Raw genomic sequence first — 24,985 nt, forward strand, 5'->3', positions numbered from 1 at the left:
GGCGTTCCACAGGGCGGGTGCCACTACCGAGAAGGCCCTCTGCCTGGTTCCCTGTAACTTTGCTTCTCGCAGTGAGGGAACCGTCAGAAGGCCCTTGGAGCTGGATCTCAGTGTCTGGGCAGATGCTCCTTCAGGTATACAGGACCGAGGCCGTTTAGGGCTTTCAAGGTCAGCACCAACACTTTGAATTGTGCTCGGAAACGTACTGGGAGCCAATGTAGGTCTTTCAAGACTGGTGTTATGTGGTCTCAGCAGCCACCTCCAGTCACCAGTCTAGCTGCCACATTCTGGATTTAAGGAAATATTAAGAACATTATACGATGCAGCTGGATAAGAATAACTATGGAACCCATGGAGGGATGGAGGAAAGTCTAGGGATTCAGAGAATCCTATGTGTATATGATTATGATTTACACGTGAATGCAAATGTTAAATGTAGAACCGAATAAAAATATTTTTTTTAAAAAGGGAGGGAGCAAATGCTTTACGGCAGCCAAGCTTGTGTGTTATTGGTGTATGAATAACTAAAGCCCAGTCTGAGAGCTCTAGACAGGGGCATAGTTGGTGTAACAGTCTAAGTTGGGTAAAAGGCATTTTTGGCCTCCAACAACCATTCTGAAGGGCGTTTTCTCCCAGAGATAAAGGATTTCATCACAGCAAATCACAGGTCAACTGAGCACAGTTCACATGGACTGGGAAGGCCACACAGAACCACAGGTTGTGCATGGTTCACATAGGGAGGGGGTATACTGCAGGCGACGATTCAATTCCCTGGGGGTGCCAAGCAGAAGATTTGCCACCATGTCACGACTTTATCACCATCCACTCAGCCTTCCGCCTTCCCTCCTCATCCCAGCTGGTTAGAAGATTTATAGGCACCATAAATTGACTTTATTAAATTGACAAAGTAAGGCCTTTGACACTGTTTCACATGACTTACTCCAATACAAATAAAAAGGAAATGTGGGGTGGATTTTGCCACCGCAAGACTGGTGTGCCACTACTTGGGAACTATCCTAAAAGAGGTGTTCAGTTTCTCTCTACCTACCTACCATGGTGTAAAAAACGAGGGATCATGCCGTTCTCTTCTGCTGCCTCTGGTCCTCTTTAGTTTCTTTGAGTTGAGCAGAAGAATGGTAGATATGCTTCTGAAATGTGGGGATAATTCCAAAATGAGGAAATTTGCAAGAATTTATCTGAGTATGGGCTCATTATTTAGAATCCCAACTAATCTAAAGTGGGGATGCGTAAATAGAAACAGGTGAGATTTAATTTAGCAGCAGTTTGACTTCACCCCTGGAGGCGCATTGTCTCTTGAGATGGACGGGTGCCAACAACAACTCCTGCAAGGCACAATCTGCAATTGTGTGGGTTACCCCTGTTTTCAACAACATTTACCTGGCTTGGGCAGTGGCAGCAGTGAGAAGAGGGAAGCAGGAAAACATTATCTCTCCCCTCTCCCCATCTATCTGGCACGCTGGTAGCACACAAAGCCTTATTGTGAAATTTGAAGCAAATTTTGGATGAACACATCTAACGAATTTGGAAGGGAAGCCAAACAAAAGCCGAGTAAGTCTGAAATAAGGTCAGGTGTGTGTGTGCTTGTGTATGCATGTAGCCATTGGGGTGAGATCTTCCTGATGAAAACAAAACTCAGAGCAAACTCTGGAGATTGTTTCTCAGATGAACGTGCTGAAGAGTTCCAAGGGAGGTCACGGCAGTCTTGATAAGAGTAACATTTCACAGAAGGAATTTGCATGTTCCTGGTTAGATAAAGTGTCGTTCCTGACGACCGCTGGAGCAACTGTCATTGCTTCATGTTACAGCAATAACCTAGAAAGGCTATACCGAGCTTTCTCTCAGCAATAATGTACAGACCTGACCACAGCTTTCCTTTTTAGCAAGTACAGAAGTTTGGCTTTCCCCCGTGCTTCTGAGCAAGAGAGCTCAAAATAGTTCCACTGGAAAGGTAGATGTTTTTTTATACATAAACACACACACACACACACACACACACACACACACACACACACACTCCGATGGATTGTTTTAGAGCATTTTACTTACCTGCTTCACTCTGATTCAGTTTTTCCATAACATTTCAGTCATTTCTGGTGGCAAGTGGCCTCTAATTTTGGCTTGTTCAGTGGAAATTAGCAGTAATAACATAATGGACACACTGGTATGTGCCCTCAGAAACCCTTCTGCAGGCAAATTTAATTGTTAAGTGAAAATAGATGGATAGTCTCAGCTCCTCCTGAAAATACGTGTAAGAGCTGTGGCGAGTTGCTCAAGCCATTCTTATTGTCTCGCTGCAGTATATGGCACAAGCGATAAAAGAACTTTATTTCAGGAGTTAGGCATGGTTTTTGAAGATTGCAGTTTGGCCATTTGGCCATTTCACCTGTAGCAGGTGAGGTTGGCAGGATGGGGGTCGGCTGCGTTCTTGGCTTCCCAACCCAGAAGGCAACCCAGAGGGAGAGTGGACGGTCCGGGAATCAGCGTGTTTTTACATGAGTAGAATGTGTCCTTTTATTTAAAATACATCTCTGGGTTATTTGTGGGGCACAGGAATTCATTCATATTTTTTCCCCCAAGATATAGCCCGGCCCTCCACATGGTCTGAGGGATGGTAGACTGGCCCCAGGGCTAAAAGGAGAGAGGAGAAAATTCCACAAAATGCCCCCTTTTTCCGACTGTGATTGGACTGCAAAATTGGGAAGGAGGAATTTTGGCCCAGCAACAAACATATCCTAAATCAATAAAGTGTTCAAACCACAGAATATCCTCATGGGACTCTCTGTGCCTGGAGAGAGAAGGATTGTAGCCTTGGGTATATATATATACATATATTTGGCAATACCTGCAATGACTCTGCTTGTGAATCTTGCCAAGAAAAAAAGAGAGCATCACCAAAGATATATTGAGGATGTCAACAGACAGTGATCTTGTTTTTGCTGATCTTCTTTAGTTGCATGGGCACAAAAGCAGGTGGCAGAAGGTGGCAGTGCCAGGAACTTGCTAGCGTCCCCAGACTGAAAATGGAAATCAGAGAGCAGCGTGACATAATTCTTCGTGTGCACTTCTCTACTCTCCTAGGTTAAGGGGGCTTAACGTTTAAGAGGTTTCCTGCTGGAAGAACCCCATAGCCCTAGAACCATTAAACCCATGGATGCCCAGCATTTGTGGTTCTTGTGATTCACGGTAATTCCATTTACAGTGAACTCCTATGAAGTTTCTCCCCTCTTGCCTGCCTCCCCCAGAAGGTTGGAGGAGACTGGAACATGGAAAAATAGCATGTCAGGAAGAAGGTTTCCAGCCTAACCTTGAGTGGGGGAGTCAACATCACACATGCTTCCTGTATTAAATTAATTTCCACATATAAGAATAGAATTATAGAGTTGGAAGATACCCTGAGGATCATATAGATCAACTCCTTCAATGTAGGAATATGCAGCTGTCCCATACGGGGAACAAACCCACGACCTTGGCATTATCAGCACCATGCTCCAACCAGCTGAGCCACCTTCAGGCTCATATTTATGTAGGTTCTCCTGTGCAGGGTCTCCCGTTTTACTTCCCTCCTCTGGCAAACTTTGGGAAACCCTGCACACAGAAAACTCGCATGTCAGGAAGAGTAACCTTGACATTGGCCCATGAAGGACCAAGATCAAACATGATTCCTGTATTTATTTAAATTCTAGTTTAAAGGTAAAGGACCCGGATGACTCTGGGGTTGCGGCGCTCATCTCACTTTATTGGCTGAGGGAGCCGGCGTACAGCCAGTCATGTGGCCAGCATGACTAAGCCACTTCTGGCGTACCAGAGCAGCGCATGGAAATGCCGTTTACCTTCCTGCTGGAGCGGTACCTATTTATCTACTTGCACTGGTGTGCTTTCGAACTGTTAGGTTGTCAGGAGCTGGGACCGAGCAACGGGAGCTCACCCCGTCACAGGGATTCGAACTGCCGACCTTCCAATCGGCAAGCCCAAGAGGCTCAGTGGTTTAGACCACAGCGCCACCCCGCGTCCCTAACAAAATTCTAGTTAGAGCTCTCTTTTAAGCAGGTTCTGTCTTTTCACTCACCTCCCCCAGGAGATTTTGAGGAACCCCACACATGGAAGAAAGGTTCTACCATAGGAGCCCACTCCTAGGGGCCGAGGTCCCTTTGGCCCCTCCATAAAATATTTGAGGGGGCTGCCCCCCCAGTTCATGAGTACTGCTATTCAAGTGGTGAGTGCACACCGCATCTTGTGATTGATTATGTGTGGCAGGGCTTACCTGGCCCCCCGCCCCTCAATATTTTATACAAGTTGGCACCCCTGACATTCACCCATGGAGAATCAGCATCAAACATGCTTCCTGTGTTTAATTAAATTCCATTTAGAATGATCTCCTGTGCAAAGTCTCTCCCCCCCCCCAAAGAAACTTTGGGAGCCAGGAGCATCCGTGCCAGGCATGCTCACCTCTATCTACAAATGGGAAAGGCGCAGAAGCAGCTGAGCAGACCTCACGTCAGCCTATGGGAATCAATGAACAATTAATTACTATCATCAAGTGGTACTCTACTCCGGGAAGACAGCGCACTTATATTTATCAATTACTAATTAGTAGCTCTTGCCCAGCTGACAGTTGTCTGTCAGCCAGGAGAAAAGCCGCAGTGTGTGGCTCTCCAAAGTGGTCGGTTCTTAGCGGTAATTAGTGGAGCTCTACTATGGCTCTGGGTCTTGTTTCGTTTTGAAATCCTTTCCTAACAAGGCTGGGACTTCCAAAGGGATCCTCAGGCATCTCGGTGCCATTCTCCTGATTAATTTCAGGGTGTGTTTGTGCATGCGTTGGGCCTTCAACGTCCGCTTGCCTTTGCAAGTCCTTCCCTGAATCTTAGAAATCCTTCCCAGAATCTTCATTGCGTGGGATAAACACATGCATAGTTTTTCAGATTAATTTGGCTCGGATATAGGGATGCACAGACCTGCCAATTTCAGTTTCTCTTTTCCCCAGTGTTCAGTTCAGTTCTCCCCACTTCTGTAGCGATTGCCAATGTGCTTGTTCTGAGAAATCCTTGTGAAAATCTGAATGACAAACCCATCCCTGAAAAGCAATTTTCTCTGATATAATGCATTTTATGTATGTTATTTTCACTAAGCGCTCAGCTTAGACTGGTAAAGAAAAAGCGGTTTATATGCATTGTATGTGCGATGCAACATTGTGCCACCAGATGGCGAAGTGGAGTTCTGCTTTTCTCTACCAGTTTTCCCTGTTTAAATTTACAACGATTTAAAATTAAATGCTTCTTGGATGTGTCTAGATGCGGCCTAAGATGTGTGTTTTCCCGCAATATGTGCATATTGTTTGGTGGGAGAACTGCATTGCAGAAGTGTGAGTTTTGAAGGATACCTGTGTTTTGGTTCTCGAGAAGTGCAAATTAAGTCGTATGTCAGTGGATGGCCCTGTCTCCCTCCCTATTTCTCTCCAGTAGACCTGGAGATGGGCAGGTAGGTTTCCTCGAGAAGGATGGTGGCAGAAAAGACTATGTTTCTACAGGGGATTGTATGAGTAATGGCAGCTGCCTGTTACTCATTGATGCATCAGGCTAATATAAATAATAATAATAATAATAATAATAATAATAATAATAATAATAATAATAATAGTAATTTTATTTAAACCCTGCCCATCTGGCTAGGTTGTCCCTTAGTGGTGTGAGCAGTGTGGAGGCTGCCACTGTGATTGAGAGCAGCACTTTTACCTTACAGGATTGCACTGAGAAAATGTATCTGAAGATTCTTTATCACTTTAAGCCAATGGTGGGTCTGGGGGCCACATGCAGCCCCCCCCAGCCACTCCGTCTGGCCCTTGAGACTCTTCCCAGACCACCCACTCACTATCCCAACTTTGAAGCCTTCTTGAGAGTTTTTGCCTGGCTGGAATGTCTCCTTGTACTCAACGCTTCCTGCTGGTCTTTGTGACAAATATAAAGAGGTTTGTGTGTGTGTGCAAAAACTAGCCTAGGGTACAGGTAAAATTTACATTTGTTGCTCCAATCATTTCCCCCTCTAGCTTCCCGCCCCCGTCTGCTCCTAAGCACAAATAGAAATGAATATTGTCATTATTCTTAACTTACGTGAAATGTAATAGTGGCCTACTGACAGTTTACTGTCAAGGGATGCCTAAAAGCTTATTGCTTCTTCAATAGCTTTTTGTATAGCTTAACCCAGGAGTGTGGAACCTGTAGCCACCTAGAAATTGCTGGACTACAGCTCCCATCATTCCTGAACATTGATCAGACTGATGGGAGTTGTGATCCAGCAACATCTGGAAAGCTACTGGCTCCCCTGCTTTCAACATAGACACGATGAACATGAAGGAACTCATCAGAACTCTTTGAAATAATGCGTGCCAAACTCCATTAGGTATCTGAAGAAGTGTGCATGCACACGAAAGCTCATACCAAGAACTAACTTAGTTGGTCTTTAAGGTGCTACTGGAAGGAATTCCATTAGCTTTGTAACCGTAAGCAGAAGATGGGCACTCAACAAGTCAGTCGCTGGAGTTTAGAACCTCACAAATCTCATCAAATCCCGAAGGCCACTGAGAAAATTCTTCCTGAGATCATGGTTGCATAGCGATTCTCCCCCCCCCCCTTCCCAGTTTAAACAACAGTTTAAATATTAGACTTTCCCAGGAAGGGAAATATCTCTTCTCACCTGACATTGCTAAAACCCCTGGCTCCTTGCTGAGTAGATTATTAATGGCAGGGACCATTTAATCTCTCCTGGGTAAGGCATCCAAAAGAGTCACACTGTTGATCCAGACTCAAGTCAACATGTTATCGCTGCCGTGACGTTATCACTGCCCCTAACAGTAAGCGGGTTGGGGGTGGGGTGAGCAGGAGGAGGTTAGTAACCTGGTTCCTTCACATTGTAATGTGTGCATCCCAAGTTGCCGTTTGCAATTAACTTGCTCAAACAAAACTCATATAAATCAATCATGCCTGGGCTAATAAATAAATCTTTGATCAGTGACTATCTGGTAAATGTGTAGACATGGGTCAGTACCTCAGATTTACAGCATTTCCTTGCTGGGCAGCAGGATTAAAACAAAGACTAATGTCGGAGGCTGGGTTGTCAGGTCTTATTATTTAAAACTTGTGCAGCAATGCCATTGTCGGGGGCCCTGTAGCATCATATTTGCTGTCCCTCCAAGTTAGGGGCTTTCGGTTATTTACTTTCCAGCCTCCCCCCCCCCCAATGCTTCCAAAAACAACAACAACATAATATATTTGAAAGATTAACAAGAGTAAGCAATGGAAGCCACTATAAATTCTTGGAACGTGGCACACATTTTTTTCCTAGATTCAAATCAGAGGCACATTTCATTCTTCAGTTGTTGTTGTTGTTTTTGAAGCATATATTTTCTCAATCAGATTCCAAACTTTTGAGCATGAATCATCATGATGATGAGAAAGGTAGGTAAAATTCCCCTACTCAGACTGGCCTAGGTATGTGCTTTTGGAGCAAAGGTGATGCTTCTGGGATCTCCCTGCTGTGTGGGTTTTGCGCCAGAGAATTCTACTGTGCCTTACATAGGAAGGGACCTTATCTGTGGCCCATAAGGGGAACTGGGGCACTGCCTTGCCAAATTTCGCCTGACCTCAGCCAGCCCCCACCTGCCTGTCTACGTAGCTGGGAACTGCATTGCAAAATTCAAAGAAATTGAATTTTGCACAAAGCGCAAAGGATAACTATCTTCCATTGTGCATGTTAGGTAAAGATCAGGTCAGCTCATGTTGGCATTCATGGGGATCACATCCCTTAAAGGTTAAGGGACCCCTGACCATTAGGTCCAGTCATGACTGACTCTGGGGTTGCGGTGCTCATCTTGCTTTATTGGCTGAGGGAGCCGGCGTACAGCTTCCGGGTCATGTGGCCAGCATGACTAAGCCGCTTCTGGCGAACCAGAGCAGCACACGGAAACGCCGTTTACCTTCCCACCAGAGCGGTACCTATTTATCTACTTGCACTTTGACATGCTTTTGAACTGCTAGGTTGGCAGGAGCAGGGACTAAGCAACGGGAGCTCACCCTGTCACGGGGAGTCGAACCGCCAACCTTCCGATCGGCAAGTCCTAGGCTCTGTGGTTTAACCCATAGCACCACCTGCATCTCTTAAGCATTCCTAAATCAGAGTTGGTGTGTGTGTGTGTGTGTGAAGGCTTCAAAACAGCACCAGCGCCTTGGCTTTGGAAATGGAGTAAGACCCGAGGTGAGGTTGGGAAGGAAAGTTCTGACATAGGGATGTACAGATTCAGAACACATTGGCAAATGAAATCCACGCTAAAAGCAGAGAATGTGTTTGGCAGTTTCCAGCTAACTTGCCACTTGGCCAGGCGACTGGGGTGTGTGTGGGGGGGTGGCCTTTTGCAGAGAAAATCTGGTTATATAGAGCTGATTCTCATCAATATACCCTTTAGAAGACAGAGTCCTCTCCCATCTAAAAGCCTGCCTCAACATTTGAGTGCTCACAATTAATCCAGGCAGTGCCATGCTCTTGTTTTAATGGCATACAGACGCTTAGTCATTTCCTCTGTCTTGTTTTCGCTTGATGCCCCAGGGAGTAATTACCCTGATATTTTGTCCCTTACCTTGGCATCGTTAGACATTTCTGCTAATTCCAGCGCTGCATTTCTTAATCTAACTACTACTAATTCCAGGAATCTAACCCTGCACTTTAATGGGCCTTTGCCATCAGAGACTCTCCAAACACTTTGCAGTTCTCATGATATGCCAGGCACATCATGGCACAACAACAGAGCATGCTTCTCTCAGGGGAGGATATTTAGGCCTGTGAGCAGTAAAGGGGTGAGGGAGATAAAACAAACATCTGCCCAGAATTTCTGACCAAATGTTTGCTATATCCTTTCAGTTCAGAAATCGTAGGTAAAAGAAGGGGAGACTGCAGCAAAATGTTGCAGTGCAGAGTGCTTCTTTTCAGTGTCTCAGTCAGTAAAGAAAAATGCACAATTCCATTCCATCAACTAAGCATGCTCAGATCTCACTGAGTAATTTGTTGAGGTTCACACTTTTTTTTTAAAAGAAAAGTTTGTATTCCTGACTTTGAGGTTCCCACTGGTCTTCAGATAATTCTCTCCTGCGCACTGGGTCTGTGTGCAGTTTTATTTACAGAAGCAACAGCTTTCACAACCTGAACATCAGATACAAAGGAAATGAAAAGACTCTGTCTTTCATATTTCCCTTTTAATTCCATATTACAGTAACACAGCAGACCTAAGGTAGCCTCAGAAAATAAGCAGGTTTGCAATTAGCTCCTCCATGCCCTTGCTCAGTTAGAATTGGGCCACAAAGATTAATCAACTCTCAGAGCCAAGTATGGACAGTTCTGATATAATTTTATACCCAGCATACACATTTGAAGCCAGATTGAGAAATTGGCATTCCAAGCACCACCCACTCATTTTCAGGAAAAGAATTTGGTTCTTACCCTGAATAAACATTACCACTGGCATATCTTAAAGTTTCCAAACATTGTGATGTGCACAGGTGCATTCTTTTATATTACAGGGAAACAGTTAATGAGCAAGAAAAACACTGTGTGCAAAGTGCAAACATTGTGATGTGCAAGAAAAACATTGTGTGCAAAGTCACCTTTATACCCATACTTGGGCCAGAGCTCAAAATGCAAGGGCCATCTTAGAAGATAAATCCAAGAAGTGACAAATTCTGGTCTCAAGGGTTCTGAACGTGAGATGAAGCAATCCATTTCTCCCATCCATTTGTGCAACTGTATGTTAAAGAGTAGATTGACAAGCCTTAATTTGGTAGCTGATGCAGTGGCAAAGAACTGAGAAATACCAGGTTCCAATCTCGCTCCATCCATGAACTTACAAAGCAGCCTTAGGCTGCCATTATCTCTCAACTTAGGCTGCATAAACGTCACACATTAAAAGCACATGACTTCCCCCCAAAGAATCTTGGGAGCTGTAGTTTGCTGAGAGTGCTGGGAATTGCAGATCAGTGGAGGGTAACCTAAAGTCCCCAGGATTCTTTTGAGGAAGTCCTGAGCTTTATAGATGAGCTATAAATGTACAGGGCTTTCACAGGCTTAAGGACCTGTGCCAGCACTGTTGACTTCAGCACCTTGGACAGCTGCCAGGGTCATGAGCCCCAGCAAGACCCACCTTGGTGGTGGATAGTACAAAACACCATTTAAAATGTACCAACATACCGGAGATGACTGGCAGAATCTGAGACCAGGGAGAAGACTCAGTGGAAGAAGATTGGGGGAAATTCAAAATCTATTTGCAGAAATACTGTAAAATTTCTGAATGTTGATGACATTGAAATGAATTGTGGGGGTTCTAGCAACAAGATAAAAACTAAGATTAGACCAACAATAGGTAAATTAACGGGCTATGAATTTGCTGAACTAACTTTGAAAAGGGATACAAGATTGGGGGATGCGAGGAAGTCAGGAGAATATGTGAATTTAAGTTCTAAAATTAAGAAAGAAGGAATTTTTGTGTTTTTCTTATATGTGTTTTTTCTTTTTATTATTAGTCTTTAATGTATGTATTTTTCTATTTTGTATTTTTGTGTATTTTTGTGCTAAATGTGTGTATTGTAGTATTTTGTAGTATGTATTTGTGTTTTTATCTTTTTCTTGTCCTTGTCTTTGTACTGTTTCTATATTTTGTAAAACCCAATAAAAATTTCTTAAAAATAAATTTAATTAAAATATACCAACATACAATTGTTGCCAGATGGGGAGGGGGAATACTTCAGGACTCTCCCTAGGCTACTCCCCACACCCCTGCTGGACCTTTTTTTTTTTTTTTTTTTTGCCTGGGTGGGATGTATCCTTGAACTCTGTGGCTCTCAGTTGCCACAGAGAGGGGGCTGTCCATGGGTGTGAAACTAGCCTGCAGTAGAAATGCAAAATATGCATTCATTGCTCCGATCACTTTTCCTTCTGACCTCACCCAGAGCTGCCATGTGGTCTGTGGAAGGTTACCGAAGGGAATTTTCTGCTCTGGGGCATTGTGGGAATTTAAATTAGCAGCCCTGACCAGCTCTGATCAGAAGAGGAGCACTGCTTTGCAAAACTATGCAAGGAGCCTATCGGGGAGTCCTGGGCTGAATGAAGACTGAATGTTTTTGTTGGGTTCAATTGCATCTTGTTATTCCAGTTGTCAGTGTCCCTGGGACCAGTGGGACATTCAAACAAGCCTGCAAGCCAAGACCCAGCCTTGCGTAGAAATAGGAAGCCAACCCCTAATATACCTCAAGTAGCTTTCCCCAGCCTTGACTCCTCAGCTTGTGTTGGACTACAAATCCCCAACCAGCACAACCAGTGACCAAGGATGATTGTATTTCTAATTGAGCATCATTTGAGGACCTCAGGGTGGTGAAGGCTGCCCTAGAGAAAGTGGAAAAGTACCAAGAAGCTGAGGCCTGGACTGCAGCAGGGATTGCCCATTTGAAAGGCAGCCAAGCTCCTAGTCCTCATGCCAGGACTGGCCAGTGCAGGGGCTTCGCACTGCCTTGCAGGGGTAGAGGCTAATTTTGCACACCCTATTCACTTCCATTGGTGCTGGAGGAGACTCAAGAGTCCCATGGACTGCAAGAAGATCAAACCTATCCATTCTGAAGGAAATCAGCCCTGAGTGCTCACTGGAAGGACAGATCGTGAAGCTGAGACGCCAATATCTTGGCCACCTCATGAGAAGAGAAGACTCCCTGGAAAAGACCCTGAAGTTGGGGAAGATGGAGGGCACAAGGAGAAGGGGATGACAGAGGACGAGGTGGTTGGACAGTGTTCTCGAAGCTACCAGCATGAGTTTGACCAAACTGCGGGAAGCAGTGGAAGACAGGAGTGCCTGGTCCATGGGGTCACGAAGAGTCAGACACGACTAAATGACTAAACAACAACAACATTCACTTCCATGTTTAGAGAGAACTCTGAGGTTCATATACACACACTCCTAGACAACTCATCAAGCTACTTCTGAGCCTCTAACCAGGAGTTCCTGCATTTCCTAGAGGGGAACGGAATACTGATCTGCCTTGCCAGGCTGTTGTGAGGATTACTCCAGGACGAGCTCTACCAATGTAGTTATCATCATCATCAACACAAAATGTGCACCCCTCCATCTCTCAAGAGATATATCCTTACTGCTGAAAGACAGAAAATAGACATCAACTGAATTTTACTATCCATTGCAGAGGCTTCCAGCTCCCTCAAAGGCTGTTTGATCAAGCTTAAATCATTCCGACCTGGAATATGAATGACCGAGCCAAAGGAACAACGCCCCCGCCCCACTTTCTCTCCTGCTCAAGCGTGACAACAAATCAAGTCAAATGGATTCATTTTTCCCCCTTTAAAAGAAACACATGCTCAAACACAAATTAAATGTCCGCATTCCCTTAGGTTTCATTAATACTTTTATTAGTCTTATCTGACTCATTCCTATTCGGCCCTCCGCTTTGTCACCAAAACCCTGTGGGATGGTAAACACATCTTTGTACTTTATCTTTTAACCTCCGAGTAACCTTTGTCCTTGGACTCCTAGCAACTTTCAGGACCTAAAAGCATTACAAATGGGGAAAGTACTTATAATGATTAATCTTGTTGGCTGGAGTCATTATGAATAGATGCTCCCTCAGAAGTACAGGGAAGGGGGCTGGGCCCCTGACATCACCACAGACTTGCACCTAAGCGCTTCTTGTTAGCAGGCTGTCCTCAGGCGGCAGGGGGCTGGTGGTCTCTGAAGATGGCTGCCAACCATGTTCTACTCAGGGTAGTCCCTTGGGAATGAATAACAAAACCACAGAATGATAGAGATGGAAAGGATGTTGAGGGTTATCTAGCCCAACCCTCTGCAAATGGATTTAAGCTAGTCATGTCCAGGGAATGCAATGGGTCTCCTCTGACTAACATTGGAGGAGGACGGGGGAGGAGAATAAGATTTACATATATATATATATATATATATATATATATATATATATATATATGCATGCAAAGGTTTAAAAGAGAGCCAGTGTGGTGTAGTGGTTAAGAGCGGTAGTCACGTAATCTGGGTAACCGGGTTCGCGTCCCCGCTCCTCCACATGCAGCTGCTGGGTGACCTTGGGCCAGTCACACTTCTGTGAAGTCTCTCAGCCCCACTCACCTCACAGAGTGTTTGTTGTGGGGGAGGAAGGGAAAGGAGAATGTTAGCCGCTTTGAGACTCCTGAAGGGGAGTGAAAGGCGGGATATCAAATCCAAACTCTTCTTCTTCTTCTTCTAAAAGGCGCAAAGAGATAGGATAATAATATACAGTGGTACCTCGGGTTAAGTACTTAATTCGTTCTGGAGGTCCGTTCTTAACCTGAAACTGTTCTTAACCTGAAGCACCACTTTAGCTAATGGGGCCTCCTGCTGCCACCACAATTTCTGTTCCCATCCTGAAGCAAAGTTCTTAACCAGAGGCACTATTTCTGGGTTAGCGGAGTCTGTACCCTGAAGCGTATGTAACCTGAAGCGTATGTAACCCGAGGTACCACTGTATTATGGATGGAATAACAAACAAAGTGAATAACGCAAGAGTAACAAAAATAATAGGGATGCACAGAGCCTAGGGCTTGCTGATCAGAAGGTCGGCGGTTCGAATCCCCGCGAAGGGATGAGCTCCCGTTGCTCGGTCCCTGCTTCTGCCAACATAGCAGTTTGAAAGTATGTCAAAGTGCAAGTAGATAAATAGGCGGGAAGGTAAACGGTGTTTCCGTGCACTGCTTTGGTTCACGAGAAGCGGCTTAGTCATGCTGGCCACGTGACCCGGAAGCTGTATGCCGGCTCCCTCGGCCAATAAAGCGAGGTGAGCACTGCAACCCCAGAGTTGGTCACAACTGGACCTAATGGTCAGGGGTCATATGTAATTTGGGGGGGGGGGTTCTTCCAAATTAATATGAGAATGCATTTGGGTGTTATTTGGGAGAGGGAAACATATGATACAGAATCACAGAATTGTAGGGTTGGAGGAGGAGGAGAAGAAGAAGAAGAAGAGTAGTAGTAGTAGTAGTAGTAGTAGTAGTAGTAGTTTGGATTTGATATCCCGCTTTATCACTACCCTAAGGAGTCTCAAAGCAGCTATCAATATCCTTTCCCTTCCTCCCCCACAACAAACACTCTGTGAGGTGAGTGAGGCTGAGAGACTTCAAAGAAGTGTGACTAGCCCAAGGTCACCCAGCAGCTGCATGTGGAGGAGCGGGGAAGTGAACCCGGTTCACCAGATTACGAGTCCAGCGCTCTTAACTGCTACACCACACTGGCCATCTAGTCCAACTCCCTTGCAATGCAGAAATCACAGCTTTGCAGTATGTATGTACTCTCCATAAATGATTCGAGGCATGCACATTTTATGTTTGAGGGCAACAACTGGAGTACAGCATTTCAGATAAGAGGAGCTCTTGAAATTTCATTTGCAAAACATCCTAGAGAATATTGTGGGGCTGGGACTGGATGGGAGGGAAACCCTATTACATATTACTGTCATCTCCAGGCCGGGATGAAAATTCCACACCGATATTGCCTGCCCTGGAGATTCTCCTCTAGACAACCTGTTTAGGAGTCTCTGTTTGTTTGCCTTTCTCTCTCTCCTTTCTTTTCTGCAACAACAGGATCGCTTTGAAGCCTGCAGCTGCACCTGACCACCAAATGCTCAGCAGACCAGCAAAGACAGGCCTTCGAGAATCCCTAAATAGTTATGGATCTTGTCCTGAACGGTGGAAAACCACACATTAAAAATTGAAGCTTCGAGTCCTTGCAAACAGCAGCGGGCGATGTGGCAAACCTAGCTCCAGACTGTACCACATCCTTTAGATTGCAGATTGGAGCTAATGGGGTGGAATGCTCACCGGTCCCTGCTTATAGAAAGCCAGCAGGCAGAGAGAGGGTGTGTGTGTGTGTATGTGTGTGTGTGTGTGTGTGTAAAGGCTATGCTAAAATCCTTTGCCCTGACAAGTTCGCTTTTGCATGCATGGAGAATATATTTATTTTTGCATGGAGGAGCATCAAATGAAACTCTTTGAAGATTGCACACACCATTTGAGAATGTGAGTGAAGGACATTGTTGCAGCACCTACTTTGCAATGGAAAATGGTTTCCAGGATGAATCCAGGAACCAGAAGTGGGGAACATTTTTCAGACTGAGGGCCACATTCTCTTATGAGCAGCCTTCCAGGGGCCGCATGCCAATGGTGAGTGAGGCCAGAGATAAAATAGAGTGGAGCTCTTTGCACTGGGGCTAGTTTCTACATGCAAATACCTTTCTTTCTCCTCCACCCAGCCAGGAAGGAACATTCTGATGTTGGAAGCAAGACCAGTGTGGGGGTGTGGCCTCAGAAGAGTGGGCGCGGCCTGGGGAGAGTCCTGTGGACCAGGCAGAGGGGCATGAATAGCTGCACTCCATACCCTCCAACATTTCTCCTATGAAAATAGGGACATCCTATTCAATAATAGGACACGGGTGGCGCTGTGGGTTAAACCACAGAGCCTAGGGCTTGCCGATCAGAAGGTCGGCGGTTCGAATCCCTGCGATGGGGTGAGCTCCCATTGCTCAGTCCCTGCTCCTGCCAACCTAGCAGTTCGAAAGCACGTCAAAGTGCAAGTAGATAAATAGGGACCGTAAACAGTAAACGATAAATAGGGAAGGTAAACGGCGTTTCCGTGCGCTGCTCTGGTTCGCCAGAAGCAGCTTAGTCATGCTGGCCACATGACCCGGAAGCTGTATGCCGGCTCCCTTGGCCAATAAAGCGAGATGAGCACCGCAACCCCAGAGTCGACCACAACTGGACCTAATGGTCAGGGGTCCCTTTACCTTTTATTCAATAATAATAATACTATGTGTTTTTTTTAATTTATACCCTACCCATCTGACTGGATTGTTCCAGCCACTCTGGGTGGCTTCCAACATATATAAAAACATAGTAAAACATTAAACAATAATTAAAAAATCCCTATACAGGACTGCCTTCTGATGTCTTCTAAAGGTTGTATAGTTACTTATCTCCTTGGTTCGGGGGTCTCATAACTCCATTCCGTCCGATGAAAACAGGGGAGTCCTAAGGGACATTCTGGGATCAAATCAGAACCCCACTTGGCTTCTATAAATCTGGAACTATTCCTGGGAAATAGGGACACTTGCAGGGTCTGACATACGGACACCACACTCTGAGTGGATGCAATGCTGAGATACAGAGGTCAGTGGTCTGAAGGCCACATTCACAGAATAGATTTGAAGCACTATGATACCATGTTAAACAGTTGTGGAATTCTGGGAACTATAGCTTTTTAAGGGTGCTGAGAATTGTTAGGAGACCCCTATTCCCATCCCGGAGACACAGTTCCCAGGGTGGTTTAACCATCAGGAGCTCTGGGAATTGCAGCCCTGTGCAGAGAGTAGGGACAAACGGCAGCTCCCAGAATTCTTCGGGGGGAAAAGCTTTGACTTTTTGAAGTGGCATCAAAGCGCTTCAAATGTATGATGCAAACATGACTTCGGTTACCTGTGTTCCTCTAAAGCCAGAGACTCACAACTGCACAGGGTTAAGGCTCACCGTAAGATCTCCTTTGAAAGCAGCTCTGGAGCCCGGAGCAAACGGCCAGCAATCTCACCAGGGCGGGGGGGGGGGAGAGGCCCAACAGACTTCCACCGCCCACTCCTTTTTTCCCTTTCCTTTTTCCTCCTCTTCCTACCCCCAAGCAATATGGCTCTGCTTCATATATTTTTCATTCCGACTGAGGGTCCACAGCAGCAGCTGATGACCTCTGTCACACGCCACTGCTTCCCTCAATGTAAATGCGGCCTGGGCTCGCTTCCCTCCAACCCTCTCTCTCTCTCTCTCTCTCTGCCTAGCCAGAGAGGCAAGTGTATTTATTTTATATATTCCCGAACTGGATCTATTTATTTTAAACCTGCGGTGGCTCTCAAGAGGCAGCTAAAGATAACAGTGACATTAAACGCTGAGAGCGTTTTGTTAAAGAAAATGGAAAGGGGGTAGATATATGGAAAAAAAATAAAAATAAAACCACGACCACCGGCAGCACAGCACCACCCAACCTCGCTCAAGTATTCAGAAGTCTCCGAGTCAGATAACATCAGTCTAAAAGGACTGCTCTGCTGAGAGCAGGACTTGGAAAGCTGTGCCCACTGCTTCTCCCTGGGAATATTGATTTTTTTAAGGTTGGAGGGGGTCAAATTCAAATCTCTGGCACAAAAGAGCAGCAGTTTCTCCTCGACACTGCGCCTTTTGACAGAGAACAAAGTCATGAAGTGGGGTGGGTGGGTGGGAGGGAGGAAGGAAGGGAGAGGGAGGGAGAGGAGAGGGAGAACAGAAGATGGAAGAAGATTGAGGCTCACATCTCCACACAGGCAGAGAAATGCCATCCTCTTGGGAGAACTTGCAACTAGGGTCACATCCATGCCATACATTTAAAGCACGTGCCAGTGGCGTAGCGTGGGGGGTGCAGGGGGGGCCGGCCGCACCGGGCGCAACATCTGGGGGTTATCCACGGGTTAGGGGGCGCAAATCCACGGGTTAGGGGGCGCAAATCCACGGGTTAGGGGGCACAAATTACTTGCCTTGCCCCGGGTGCTGACAACCCACGCTACGCCACTGGCACGTGCCCTCCCCTCCAAAGAATCCTGGAAAACAGTAGCTTACACCTCACCGAACTACAGTTCCCAGCACCCCAAAGAAATGACAGTTCCCATGTTTATCTGGGGGAAAGCCAGGTACTCTCAGTGTACTTCTTTCGTAGAACGTTCAACTAGGGTCACACCCATTAGTACACATTTAGTACATATATGAAGTGCCTGGCTCCCCCCCCCCCCGAGGAATCATGGGAAATGTAGTTTGCCCACCACAAAACAACAATTCCCAACACCCTGAAGAATCTACATTTTCCAGGATTCTTTGGGGGAAGACATGGGTCCTACGTTACAGAGGGACAGTCAGCCACTCGGAGGGCTGTTTGGTCCGAGAAACAAAACCAGGGACCTTGAAAGTGGCTGGCAATTGTCCGCACCTGAGCAGGGAGGAAGGTTTGCTTCAGTTGTCTGTGTCCTGGTCACCTCTAGGCTGGGTTACTGCAATGTGCTGCGCACATGGGGCTGCCTTAGCAGTTCAGTGAGTGCAGAAGGTGGCAGTCCGACTTTTAGAAAAGACAGGAAAGTGTGGGGCAGATAATGCCAGTTCTGCTCCATCTATCTACACTGGCTGCCCATTAGTGTCTCTGGGCTCAATTCGGTGTGGTGGCATCGACCTTGAAAACTGTATGGTTCAGGACCCCACTACCTAAAGAAACCTGCTCAAGTCCTGTGTTCAGCAATTGAGGCTCACCTCTGTGCCACACCTCCAGAAGAAGCAACAAGGCTGATGATCATACCTTTGTCATACCTTTGGAACACTCTCCCTAGGGAGGCAGACTTGACACCAGTTTTACTATCACTTCAGCACCAGGTTAAAACATTATCATTAAAGCAGATGGCCAGCTTTGTGTGTGTGTGTGTGTGTGTGTGTGTGTGTGTGTGTGTGTGTGTGTGTTTACAAAGGTGGTTGTGCTAATAATGTGCATTGCTTTATTATGCTTTATTGTATTATATACACTGGGGGGAGGGGAATTAGCAGAAAGTGATATACAGTGGTACCTTGGTTCTCAAACTTAATCCGTTCCAGAACTCCGTTCCAAAACCAAAGCTTTCTGAAACCAAGGTGTGCTTTCCCATAGAAAGTAATGCAAAATGGATTAATCCATTCCGGACTTTTAAAAACAACCCCTAAAACAGCAATTTAACATGAATTTTACTATCTAACAGGACCATTGATCCATAAAATGAAAGCAATAATGTACTGCAGTCACACAATCAATCAATCAATCAGTAGCTGAACTGGGTTCCACACAGTCACAAAAACAAAACAAAAAAGTTGCAAAATCAAAAACGCAAAATAAATATCAAAAACAGGCAGACTTCAGTGGAACACTCAAAACGGAAGTGTGGCACTCAAAATGGAGCATGTTTGGCTTCTGAAAAAAGTTTGCAAACCAGAGCACTTACTTCTGGGCTTGCAGTGTTTGGGTTCCAAGTTGTTTGAGTACCAAGGCGTTTGAGAAGCAAGGTACCACTGTACAAGTCTAAGAAATTGGTCAAATCAATCAAACCATTTAGAGGTCACCCGGACACACAGTCTTCCCCACAATGCGCTGGATTTCTAGTTAAACCATGGTAATTCTAATCTTGCATCTATACATATAACTTTGTACTTGCACATTTTATGCAGTTCTGTGTCTTTTGCCATGCATAAGCAGTCGCCTGAACTGCTCTTCTCATCCCTTCAGGACATATCTATTGCAAAATCCTATATTGGCTTTATAATATGCTCTGGCAGTCCTTGTTGACCCAGGATCGTCTCCGTTTGTGGTGCATAGCCTTGATTAACACTGTCCTTATTTTGCCTTTTGGATGGGATTAAAACAAAAACAAAACAAAAACAAAAAACCCCACTGTGTGCAGACATGTCTATTATTTCCCCAGCCACCCTCCTCTTCCTAATAAGCACTTATCCGGACAGTAAATGCTGTAAATGTGTTTTGAGTTGCAGCTATTCTATAACAGGCACAACCGGATCAATTGTGTAATTAAACATTCTCGACAGCAGGGTCCTATGCATGTTTACTTGGAAATAATCCCCACTGTGTTCAATTGGACTCATTCCCAGGTTAGTGTGCAGAGTGCTGCAGTCTTCCTAAAACTGACATGATAGAAAGCAATGCAAGGCCTGCGATTGTTATCACAGCAGAGAGCAGGAAAAGAAGAGCTTCAACGTAGACGCCAAATGTCACCATATTATCCAGGGACAATCCTTATTTCTCACATATGTCTCTAGTAAATCACTTTCCCTATCTAGATACACACCCCTTCCACACTCCCCTCCCCCTTTGTTTTCTGCTTTTCAGGAATATTTAAGTTTGTGGCTGACACCCTATCAGTTTTTAGCAGATTTTGGCCTCTTCTCAAACTAGAAAACAAGTTCTCCACATGGCCCTCCAGCCAGTGTGTAGTGGTTAGAGTTTTTGGATTAGGAACTGGAAGACTAGGGTTCAAATCCGTACTCGGCCATGAAGCCCACTGAGCAACTTAGGGACAGTCGCTGTCTCTCAGTCTAACCTCCCTCACAGGGTTGTTGTGGGGATTAAATAAGGATGGAGGGAGAAACAGGTATACTAACCTGAGCTCCCTGGTGAAGAAAAGTGGGATATAGATTGTGAGCTTTCTTAAATCTTTTAAAAAATAAAAATACAGTGGTACCTCAGGTTAAGAACTTAATTCGTTCCGGAGGTCCGTTCTTAACCTGAAACTGTTCTTAACCTGAGGTACCACTTTAGCTAATGGGGCCTCCTGCTGCTGCCGCACCGCCGGAGCACAATTTCTGTTCTCATCCTGAAGCAAAGTTCTTAACCCGAGGTACTATTTCTGGGTTAGCGGAGTCTGTAACCTGAAGCGCCTGTAACCTGAAGCATCTGTAACCTTAGGTACCACTGTACTACTCAGATTTAGCTGCTGTAAGAAAGTGATAGGTCGTTCCTGCTCTGGGGTCACCCTTGCATCCGAAGGGAAGGTGCAATGTCACTACAGGTGCATTGTGGGAAGAAAACATGGCTGCCCCTACTCCTGTATGCAGGGGTGGAGCAAGCTGATCGGGCACATGGGGCGGCGCGCTAGCCCTGCACCCAGGGGTGGGGCCAGTCACCCGCAGGGCGGGGTGAGTCGGGGCAGGACACTCCGCAGGGCCTCCAAGGAGTCTGCCTGCCTTCTCCCTCTCAGCCACCCTACAGCTGAGGGGGAGGCAGTGGGCAGACCATTTGGGGCAGCGCGGAGCCTGCGGGCACCCAAGCCACCGTGTCACTCTCAGGAGAGACACGTGGATCGGGCGTGCTGCAGGCCCCGCGGTGAGTGCCACCTGGCATTTTCTCACCCCCCTCAGTGGTGACACCCGGGGCGGACCACCCCTACCACACACCCCTTCCTCTGCCCCTGCCTGTGTGGCAGTGAGGGCATCCAGGTTTCCCCTCATGGAGGCTGCATCCTGATGCAAAAGTCCTGTGAGGCAAAAGTCACTGCAACCACTTTCCTAGACCAGCAAAAAAGGAGAGAATCCTTTACAACTGATTCATGGCCTGCTAAACTGTCCCACGGAAATGGCATCTTCTTCAGCCTGCCCCTCTATGAGTAGAAAGTGCCTCCCCAGCTCACAACCTGAGAATGGGGCCGCAGAGGGTGAGGAAACATTTGCTGATCAAGATCTGCATAAAAGTCTTCCCGTTCTCAGCTGAGCTTTCCTCGAGGAACAAGGGCTTCTTGAGCCCCGCCATTTTCCTGTACAGCGGTACCTCAGGTTACAGACACTTCAGGTTACAGACGCTTCAGGTTACAGACTCCGCTAACCCAGAAATAGTACCTCGGGTTAAGAACTTTGCTTCAGGATGAGAACAGAAATCGCGCGGCAGCAGTGGGAGGCCCCATTAGCTAAAGTGGTACCTCAGGTTAAGAACAGTTTCAGGTTAAGAACAGACCTCCAGAATGAATTAAGTTCTTAACCTGAGGTACCACTGTATTCCTAGAGTGGTGAAGTGAACTCATCCGAAGAGCCAGACCCAAATGTATGCAGGCCACTTTGGCATTGAGGCGGGACTGCCCATGTGCCAATCACTTGGCAGGACATGATGTCAGGTGATTGACACTTCAGGCTGTAGCTGCAAATAAAAAGGTTTTCTTTTGCAACCCTGGCCTAAATTTCTTGCTTTTTCATGTGAGTTTCTTCTGTCCATATTCCTCCTTTGCAGTTTGAGTTTCTATTTTAAACTTCCCTGCGCCTGGTGTCAAATGATGTCAGGTTCACCCCAAACAGCATGTCATGCCAATATCAGAGGATGTGAAGATGTATTTAGGCACGTGGGCTAGAGATTCTCCATCACAGCTCTATTATTTGGTCCTGATGTCTGGCTCGTTCCTTGCTCCTATCTTCCCCTTTGACTTCTAGTCTTGGCTTATTCTTTGGTAAGTCCTGTGGTTCACCCCATGGTTGTCTCTATTGAGGTGAGGGCTTGATCCACACTGTGCAGACAGCAACCATTGCAGAAGCCTTCTGGCCACCAGCAGCATGCCCCAGCAATGTCCTGCTGGTATCCCAAGGCCTGTTGAGATCTTCCTTAGCTGTATACCTTGTCTGCCTCTTGCACTGAGCTCACACAAGCAGACAGTGGAGAGCACAGCCCTCGGCTTTCTGTTCCTGCAAAGATGCCGACACTGTTGTCAGAGTTGCCAGTCTCCTCCAGCATCTTAAAACTGTGCAAATGGCATATTAAAAACACCACTCTCCAGGAAGTCTCCCATATCCTAGGAAACAAGGAAACCATTATACACTGGGAGGCATGCACACCGCTGACATAGGGAGAACAAGCCACAGTGCCAGACCTAGGAATAGCAGCTTCAAAGGTAACAATCCTGGGCCTATTGGCCACCTTCTGCTGCATCAGGCATGTAGTTCTGTGGAAAGCAGTATGTACTTCTTCCAGACTTCTCTGACCACAAGTCAACACGCATATACCGGTCTGGAGAATGGTGCAAATAAAGGCACACGCGTAGCTTTTCTTAAGGCGGCGGAATCCTTAACTCTCCCAAGTAGAACCTCTCAACGCAATTTGCTGGCATAGAATTAAACTCTCCCATCCACAGTCACAGCCTCCTGCCTTAATTAGCTCACATTATCCGGTCCAAGAGAGAGGAGCGAGACAGGTAAATTGGTCGGGCAACAAGACAAACACACAATTGAGCTGCGTTACATGGAAAGCTTCAGTGATCAGGAGAAAGTGCACGGGTTAAAGAAGGTAATGCATGTGACCAGCTTGCTATAGACAGTTAGCAAAGTGATGTTAATTTTCTGGTCCTAATGGTTTCAATATGTCAATTTGCTGCACTGGCTGCATTGCTGGAGAAAAGCTCACTGCGGGCTGGTTAATAAACCTGGTTAGGAAAAGTGAATTCCTACTAAGAGGAAGTGGAAGCGGGGGAAAGCTAGGAGGAGGAGAAAATGTTTCCAAGTTTTGAGCCTGCTGATAAGAACACACACACTCATCAAGGTAATCAATAGGTGTTCTCAAGGTGGGGGAGAGAGAGGGTGTGGCCTGTGGGTGTTCTGAGGGCCACAGAGAGAGACCTGAAGGGCCATGTTCATTCCCTACTCCTCGCCTTCCCTAAATTTCAAAGGAACAGACAAAGGGAAGCATTTCTTTGCTCAAGGCATCATCAGATGATGTATGTTAACACTACTGTTCAATGAGTTTTTAAACACTCATAGAAATTGTTCCTGCCAATATTGTGATGGCCTGGGACTCGGGCTCGGACTCAGAACCAGAGGAGACTCAGTCTGCATCGGATCCTTTGCCTCAGGCAGCATCTGAACCAGGTCTGGGGCCTGATTCTGAAGAGCCCCAGTCTGCACAGGTTCCCCTGCAACAAGCACCAGCTGGGCTGAGTCAGGGGCCTGAGCCTGCCCTGGCTCCAGATGCAGGGATTACCTCGTTGCCTTCAGCTGGGCCATCACTTACAGCTGCTCCACTAACAGTTGGGTCAGGAGAGGCTGAGACGGCCTCTAGGTCTAGCAACCCACCAATATCTCCTGAGCTGCAGAGACTAAGGTCTGAGAGAAGGAGAGACCTGAGTACTCGCAGGAGGAGTGCTCACCTTTGGGCAAGAAAGGGAGGTGATTTGCTGGGGGATCAGGACTGCCCATTACCCCAACAACGATAAAAGGCTATCGGACCCCGCCCCAGGTTGCAGGCGCAACAATGCTATTTGCTAGAACCTTCCTGAGACCCTGTGCCTTACCTAGCCTGGTTTCCTGCCTTGGCCCTGTCGGACTGACTCCTCATGGAATCCTTGGATTTGGGACCAGACCTGGACCATGTTGTTCGGGTTAACCCCTGGGCTCAGCACAAATATCCACTGAAAGTTAGACTTGTTGCTGGCGATTGTTGTTGTTGTTTAGTCGTTTAGTCGTGTCCGACTCTTCGTGACCCCATGGACCAGAGCACGCCTCCCGCAGTTTGGTCAAACTCATGCTGGTAGCTTCGAGAACACTATCCAACCATCTCATCCTCTGTCATCCCCTTCTCCTTGTGCCCTCCATCTTTCCCAATGTCAGGGTCTTTTCCAGGGAGTCTTCTCTTCTCATGAAGTGGCCAAAGTATTGGAGCCTCAGCTTCAGGATCTGTCCTTCCAGTGAGCACTCAGGGCTGATTTCCTTCAGAATGGAGAGGTTTGATCTTCTTGCAGTCCATGGGACTCTCAAGAGTCTTCTCCAGCACCATAATTCAAAAGCATCAATTCTTCGGTGATGAGCCTTCTTTATGGTCTAGCTCTCACTTCCATACATCACCATTGCTGGCTATTAGACACTGCCTGATGACTGAGGCTTCCACAATTAGAGGCAGTGTACCTTGACCTTTTTCATCCAACAGGTGGCAGGTGGCTATCACACTGTGTCCATGCTCCTGAGCTTCCAAAGGCAACTTGCTGAGAAGGCATCAAACCCCAGGATGCCCCACTCACTTTCCCCGCCAGCAGGCCAGCCATCAGCTGGGCAGTGTGCAAGCGGAATTGCTGCTGGGATGTGCTTGCTTCAGCCTGGTCCCTTGGAAGCATCATAGGAACAGAGGAAGCTGCCTTATATTGAGTCAGGCTATCACTCCATCTCACTCAGTACTGCCTGCTCTGACCACCAGCAGTTCACCAGGGTTTTAGGAAGGGGATATTCCAAGCCATACCTGGAGATTCTGAAGATTGAACCTGGTGACCTTGTGCATGCAAGCCAAGGTGCTCAGCTACTGAGCAATGGGCATCCCACCACGGTTCTTGAACGAGGT

The 24,985-nt window shown here is 46.5% G+C and overlaps 2 long non-coding RNA genes across 2 annotated transcripts in view; one reads left to right on the plus strand and one right to left on the minus strand.

The window, feature by feature from the left end:
• LOC310689135 overlaps nucleotides 1-12,407 on the minus strand; it is a 63,904-nt gene extending 51,497 nt beyond the window's left edge. Inside the window, exon 1 of the long non-coding RNA XR_014517355.1 lies at nucleotides 11,959-12,407. This is a non-coding gene — a long non-coding RNA (uncharacterized lncRNA). The remainder of the gene's footprint in view (nucleotides 1-11,958) is intronic.
• LOC310689075 lies at nucleotides 748-14,818 on the plus strand. The gene is made up of 3 exons (XR_014517280.1): nucleotides 748-859; nucleotides 1,902-1,969; nucleotides 14,680-14,818. It is a non-coding gene; the product is annotated as an uncharacterized lncRNA (long non-coding RNA).
• The last annotated feature ends 10,167 nt before the right edge of the window (nucleotides 14,819-24,985 follow it).

The sequence above is a fragment of the Podarcis liolepis genome (genome assembly GCF_965112155.1).
Source record: "Podarcis liolepis genome assembly, chromosome: 11".
In the NCBI taxonomy this organism is placed as follows: Eukaryota; Metazoa; Chordata; class Lepidosauria; order Squamata; family Lacertidae; genus Podarcis; species Podarcis liolepis.